This window comes from Tiliqua scincoides, chromosome 5 (assembly GCF_035046505.1).
Source record: "Tiliqua scincoides isolate rTilSci1 chromosome 5, rTilSci1.hap2, whole genome shotgun sequence".
In the NCBI taxonomy this organism is placed as follows: domain Eukaryota; kingdom Metazoa; phylum Chordata; class Lepidosauria; order Squamata; family Scincidae; genus Tiliqua; species Tiliqua scincoides.
This window is the reverse complement of record NC_089825.1, coordinates 106,389,277-106,396,341: the sequence shown is the minus strand read 5'-3', so window position 1 is coordinate 106,396,341 and position 7,065 is coordinate 106,389,277. Positions and strand designations below refer to the sequence as shown.

The window sequence follows — 7,065 nt, the reverse complement described above, 5'->3', positions numbered from 1 at the left end:
CAAAAGTGCCATAAAGCACTTTGCAATGGCCAAGCAGTAGTTGCTGCCATCAATGAGGCTGCTGTGGGTGGGTGCTGGCCTCTCACACCTATGGGAGAGGGGACAGCCACCAGATGGGGTCAGTAAGTGCAGCTCCTGGCAGCGGGAAGGTGTTCTGGGTCATGAAGAAGGTGGGGGGGGGAACTGAGTGGGGGAGGACAGTCTGAGGATGGTTCAGGCCTGGAAGGGGTTATGGGTGGCAGCAGAGACTGCTGACAGAACCTATCCCCCTCCTGCGCCTTGGAACCCTACATAGGTCTCCTTGGTTCTGCACCTGCAATTGAGCTGGTTCAGACCCAAGTGGACAAATGGTGGCTGCTGGTGCTGAACTGTTACCAAAAAGGCTGTTTTGTTTAGGGGAATAATTTATATTAGCCTTCTGGAAACTTTTGGGACCATAGGCTGGATACAAGACAGCGCAGAGCAAAGAAATCCCTTGTTTAGCTTAATGAGGAGACTGGGAGGAAGGTAACTTTCAATCACAGGATTATATTTTTATTGCAAAAACACATAAAGGTAACATAATACACATGGAGAATCGATAAGTATATACTTGTCTGGTGTACCTAACTCGTGGTGGATGCATGTGCTATGTATTTGAGTGCATCCGAAAAAGGAAACAGAAATGGTTAGGGTGTAGGAAGGTATTTTAGGGGTTCCTTAATCTGCTAAACTCAGTTGCTGACTAAAGATGGGGGGAGAAGGGAGGAATAGGTAGGGAAGAAGGGGGGAAGTTTAGACGCACGATATATTTACCTGTGGGGGGGAGCAGTTGGATGAAGAGAGTCCTGTGTATGGCCCCTCTAGCAGGTGGGTAGTCAGAGAGAGAGAGAGAGACCTGAGCTCTGCGTTCTCTCTTATAAGAGTTGTCTGACCTGGAAGTCAATCTAAACTGACCGGAAGTATCCCAGAGCTGTGGGCATGCTCAGTAACACACAATGGTACACGTGGAGTATGTGATGAAAAGGTGGAAGGGTCCAGAACTCAGTTATCAGCAAAGCTTGACTCTGGGGGAGGGGGAGTAGCTTACTTCCTGTTGCTACTGGATTTGAGTCTGGAGGTGGCTTAATGGTTGTGATTTAATTAACCATAGGTGGTAGACTTTGCTCCCAAAGTCCTCCTCCTTTAAGGTGTTTGCATATTCAGTGATTGACTTAAACAATAAAGACATTTCCAGTGTCTCTAGAGGAAATGAGTCTCCCCAGACTGACAAACAACATGAGAAATGAGTGAGTTTAAGATTTGACTCCTTTTGTGGCCTGAAAGAGAAGTTTTAGGCCTGCATTTTAGTAAAAATCACAACTTGGAAGGGAAAAAGGGGATTTTCATGTAACAGAACATGGGGTAAGGAAACAAAAGCTCCCTTATCCTGAAGCTCCCTTATCCTCCTCTGACAGCCTCTCTGCCTGCTGTACCACAGAATGGACAGCCTGGATGGGTTGGGGCTGCCTGTATTACTTGGTTCCACACCATCTCAAACTCCAGCCTGATTAAAAAAAAACAACACAACAAAACATGAGCCTGTTCAGTCTAAACAAGAAGTGCCGGGGTGGGGGAAGGAGACATTTTTGAGACATATAAAAGTATGCATGGGATGGATAAAGTGGATAGAGGGATGACTTTTTCCCTACTGTATAACACCAGAACCAGGGGATCTCCACTACCACTGAGTGACGGGAGAGTCAGGACAGAAAAAACCTTTTTTTAACCCTACACATAATGAAACTATGGTTCTCCTTGCCACAGGATGTGTGATGACACCTGGCCATTTAAATGTCTTTAAAAGGGAGGAACGTTCCATCACAGATGACACCTGAAGATGACTGTATATGCAACTTCCAGCTTTTAGCAGCAGCTGATCTCGGAATGCCAGATGCAAGGGAGTGGCAACAGAATAGGGGTATCTTGCTGGGCACCTAGAAGCACATGGTGGCCCACTGTGAGATACAGGAAACTGGACTAATGGGCCCCATCTAATCCAGCAGAACTCTTCTTCTGTTTTTCACCTCGGAGGCTTGTGTAACGCATAAGGTTAAATTTACTCTCTTGCTGCTATTACTGAGACACAGAAGACTCAGGAGACTTTGTCCTTGAAGTATAAAGATTCCAGAGTCAAGAATGCCTCATCCACCTTTTCCCCAAGAACAGCTGGTGTGAAGATGTGAGTACTCTTTCAGCACTGTTCTCCAAAGTGAGGTATTCCTGTTTGCTAGCAAGTGCAAGGTTGCAGTGCACACATGCTCTGATTATTAAATGGAATGGAACAGCTATGAACTGAAACCAGCAGTGAAGCTAGATGGTAATTAGATTACTCGGTTGTATTATAAAGCAGTAATTGATGCTGACCTATGCCCAGTTCTGCATAAGAGCTTTGCTCTGGTAATATTCATGTTGAACTTAGAGGAGGTGCATGATTTGCTGGTTTGCTTTTTGTGTACCATTACTCAGATCACATTTTGCATTTCACTTCGTTGTTGAACTGTTGTAATGCAGGCTGGGTAAAACCAAACTTATGCTAAGAAATGCCAAAGCCATGAATGTTGTAACACACATTATAGTTCATAAGTTTAATGATGTTATGTTAAGAGGAAAATATATGTTTAAAAGCCTAAGGGTTCAGCATGCCCACAAGCTAGCTGGATCCATCTTTGTGAAAAGCTTGAAATTATAAGAATAGGCAAATTGGCTGTGTTAGGAGTCTCAAACAAATGATTAGCTTAAAACATCATATGCTTTGCAGCTATAGAGAGAATAAAATCCCATTTTGTCTCTCTGTCTGCTTCCAGCAGATCTGCACATTGCAAGCCATATAAGAGAATTAGTTCAAAGCAATAAGTTTAATAATGCAATGGATAAATTAGTTAGGAAATAGGGGAAAATGTATGACCTCAAATTGAACCCTCCAAAAGTGCTGGGCTAGGATGGCACAGGAGGTCCCAAGTAATAAATCTAAGATGGTTTACTACCTAATTGACACATCAAGATAAGAATTAGTAGCCTCAAGCCTAATTTATGGGACTGAGCTGTAACTTCCCTTTGAAGTCACCCCAAGCCTAAAATGCAATTGAGCAGAGGAAAAAATACACAGAAAAGCAAAGATTTTGGGAAAAGTAATTAAACAAAGAAAATTCAGTATTTTAAGGACCAAAAGTTAATAAGTGTTATAACTAAATCAGTTATTTGTCTTTATGATTCAAAGTTACTATGCTTAGCAGTGCTTTAGAACAAAAGAAAGCATTTTATGATCCCTGAAGCAGCAAAGTAGCCAGACAATAAAGTTGACTAACAGCTACTAGGCAATAAAACCTAATGAGGGTTAATTAGTAAGAATGATGGATTAAGCAAACCAAGCTTCTAAGAGGAAGCTTTAATTCCTGCATTTGAATAGACAGCCAGTGACTAAAACAAGCTCCCTGGAACCAAAATAGGGATTTAGAGAGCTGTTTTAAAGTTGTTTAAAGAAAGGTAGCACATGGAAAGTGTCACAAAATTACACAGTTAACAAGCATTCATCACTATGCAATAGTTATTGCTTTAAATGTTAGTAGCAATGTTAGTAAAATTAGGTGGATTAATAATAGGGAAAGGCTTGGGTTTGCCTCAGATGAGCCTTGAAAAACAAATGCAGTACAGCTAATTTGGAATGTGGAATTCTTACCTAGCAAAGAATATTTCAAGTCTGACAATTAACTAAGAGAATGCTCAGACTTCCCTGGCACCAGAGTAAATCCTGGTTGACAGAACAGATATGAAATCTAGTGGATAATTAGGTGACTACAAATTTTGTATGACAGAGACTCATTAGCAAATATCTGGAGAATGTCAAGAAGGGACCCAGGTTAGACAAACATTCCTAAGAGAAATGCTTGCATCTTGAAGTAACAAAGAGAAAGCAGAGATTTTACAGAGACTTAGAAATCACTCAAAAACTCTGTTTAAAAGCAAAATATGGAGTTGTTGGTATTAAAATAAAGCTCTACATCCCAAGACAAATAAGATGAGTCTAAACTCTAGTATGTAAGATGCATAAATAAAGAAATAAGAATAATTAAGAAATTAAGATAGTCACACAGTGCCACCTACCGGGCTTTTGAAAAAGGGCGCTATTACCATATTTGGCATATGCAGTAACCTCAGATATTCAAATGCACTCTCCATATATGGCACAACCAATCAGATGCTAGAGGCCTGTGGCCAATCAAAAAGGAAGTTCCATTTTGATGTCACCAGCTTTTGACCAATAGCAGATAGATTTTCCAGACAAAGGAACTAGACCTATATAAAGTAAAACATGCATTGGAACGTTGCTATTCTCTGGAGGCACTGAGTATAGACACAGCTCTCTGTGCTTCCCATTTCGAACCACCAAGAGAAGCCCATTGCTGGCAATGAATAAAGCTTGGAAACCACCACAATCTCGGTCTGCTGAGTTTGTTCTTGAACCCTGAATTCACAGTGCAACATTTTTAGAAAAGCCTGCAAAATGCTGGGACATCTTCAGTTCAGAGAACTGGATGGAGACTGGACAAGGGCTCTGTCACAGCTTGGATTGCACCTTGAGAGTATTTTCTTCTAGTAGATTGCCATGATTAGTGTGTCATTTTTTTTTTTCAGAGCCAAAACAGTTATTTGCTTTTCTCCTTTTTTATATTAGAATTTTATCATGCCTGTTTTCAGTGTCATAGAAAATTTACTTCTCTTCTTTAATTGATATTACATATTTTTCTGCTGTTAGAAGATGTTAGTATGATTTATTTTTTGTTCTCTAAAGTAACAGTAATTCCTTTGGTTGAAAATGTTACACTATGTACTCTCTATAATTTATTGGAGGGTAGTTTTTTGTTTGTTTTTACTAGTAATCTTTTCGACTAGTCCTAAGGCAACAATTGGTAGCCTGACTTTCACTCTAAATCAGTGTTTCTCAACCAGTGCTATGGGTACCACCAGTGATACTTGAGGTAGTGTCTGGTGGTACTCATGGGACCCCTGGAGACCAGGAAAATGATTCAGCAAACAGCAGTAGGAGATTTGACTTGGTGTACAGAGCTCCTAAGCATGCTTTTCTGTGCTCAGAAAAACCCTCCCATCCACCTGAAGCCTCTTACTGGTGTTTGTTGTGTCACATCCTGTCTCCCAACACAGAAGTAACTGTTGATCACGTCATCACCAGTTACTTCCAGTGGTACTTCAAATAGGTGGGCCATGTGAAGTGGTACAGCAGAGGACCAATGTTGAGAAACACTGCTGTAGATGAAAGTATAAGAAATGGAAAACCAAACAAGCCTCACAGAATTCCTTCTTCTGGTATTTTCAGATCTTCGTGAGCTACAGATTCTACACTTCCTGGTCTTTCTCTCCATGTACCTCGCAGCCCTGATTAGCAATTTTCTCGTTATTTGCATAGTAGTCCAGAATCGGCATCTTCACAGCCCCATGTATTTCTTCCTGGTCAACCTCTCCTTTCTAGATGCTGGCTACATTTCAAACACGGTTCCGAAATCCATGGCCAACTCCATTGTCAATGATAAATAGATTTCCTACTCTGGGTACGTCACCCAGGTTTTCTTCATTGCCACATTTGCAATCGCCGAGCCACTTATCCTCACTGTCATGGCTTACGACCACTATGTTGCCATTTGTCATCCTTTAAAGTACAGCGTGATCATGAACCGGAATGCCTGCTTTCAAATGGCCGCGGCTTCTTGGCTCAGCAGCGCAATCAACGCCGCAGTCAATACCGCAAACACTTTCAGCTTACGTTTCTGCTCATCCAACATCGTTCGACAATTTTTCTGTGACATCCCTCAGTTGCTGAAGATCTCTTGCTCAGATACAAGTGCCATGATCTGGAACCTTCTTGCTGTGACAGTCATTGTGGGTTCTTTTTGCTTTGGGTTCGTATTTGTATCATATGGTTATATCTTCTCTGCTGTGTTCAGGATTCAGTCAGTTCAGGCCAGGCATAAGACCTTCTCGATGTGCATCCCCCACATGACCGTCTTCAGCTTATTTCTGACCACAGGCATTTTCAGTTACCTTCGGCCCAGATCTTTGTCCTCTGCCCCTGTGGATTTGCTGTCTGCTCTTCTGTATGCAGTTTTGCCACCACTTCTGAACCCTATCATTTATTGCCTGAGAAACAAAGATATCCAAATAGCCCAGTCAGAAATGTTCAAGAACACAGATAGATTTCATATGATGAACTGATGACCCATTTCTGAAAGCATTGGGCTGAAATCCTATACACACCTTCCTGAGAGTAAGCCCCATAATGAACAAAAGGGATCTTAATTCTGAGTAGACGTACACAGGATTGTACTATGAAGGTCTCTGAGCTCCATAGGTCAAATAGCTAATGATGTGAATTTGTTTCTAGGACTGTAGTGTATCAGACTGCAGGTGAGAAGCCACACAGAATGCACCACCTTGTTAAAGGTAATCTCACATTATATATAAAACTGGATATTTAAAAAAGGGTAGCCACATGGGCATCCTGCTTCACATTGGGCAGATATAACATAAATATCTATGAAATAGACTGATGATATGTCTCTTTCTATAGACTTGTGTCTATAGACTTATGTCTATTTCATAGATATTTATGTTTTACCTGCCCAAGGTGAAGCAGAATGCCCATGCTGGCTATCCTTATATTTTATATTATGAGCGCAATCCTAACCAGCTTTCCAGCACTGGCATGACTGTGACAGTGGAGTATGTGCAGCGTCCTGCAGTTGGGGGGGCCGTCATGGAGGCCTCCTCAAAGTAAGGGAATGTTTATCATTACACTGAGTCTACATCAGCGCTGGAAAGTTGGAAAGGATTGGACCTCTTAGGAACTGATTGCAGAGGCACAAAAAAGCTCCCAACAGAAAAGCTGAGCTATGCTGTTAACCTTTCCGTTTCCTCATGGAAAGGTGGGTTCTTGGGTCTTCCACCACCTGGTGCTTCTGAGGACATTTGCATGTGTCTCTGAGGCTTGTGGTTGCCAAGGCACTTGACTTGAAGAATGAAAACGGCCCCTTC

At 41.8% G+C, this 7,065-nt stretch overlaps 1 pseudogene; it reads left to right on the top strand.

Moving 5' to 3' along the window:
* The first annotated feature begins 5,289 nt into the window (after window positions 1–5,289).
* On the top strand, window positions 5,290–6,246 carry LOC136652955 (olfactory receptor 14A16-like; annotated as a pseudogene).
* Window positions 6,247–7,065: the final 819 nt, after the last annotated feature.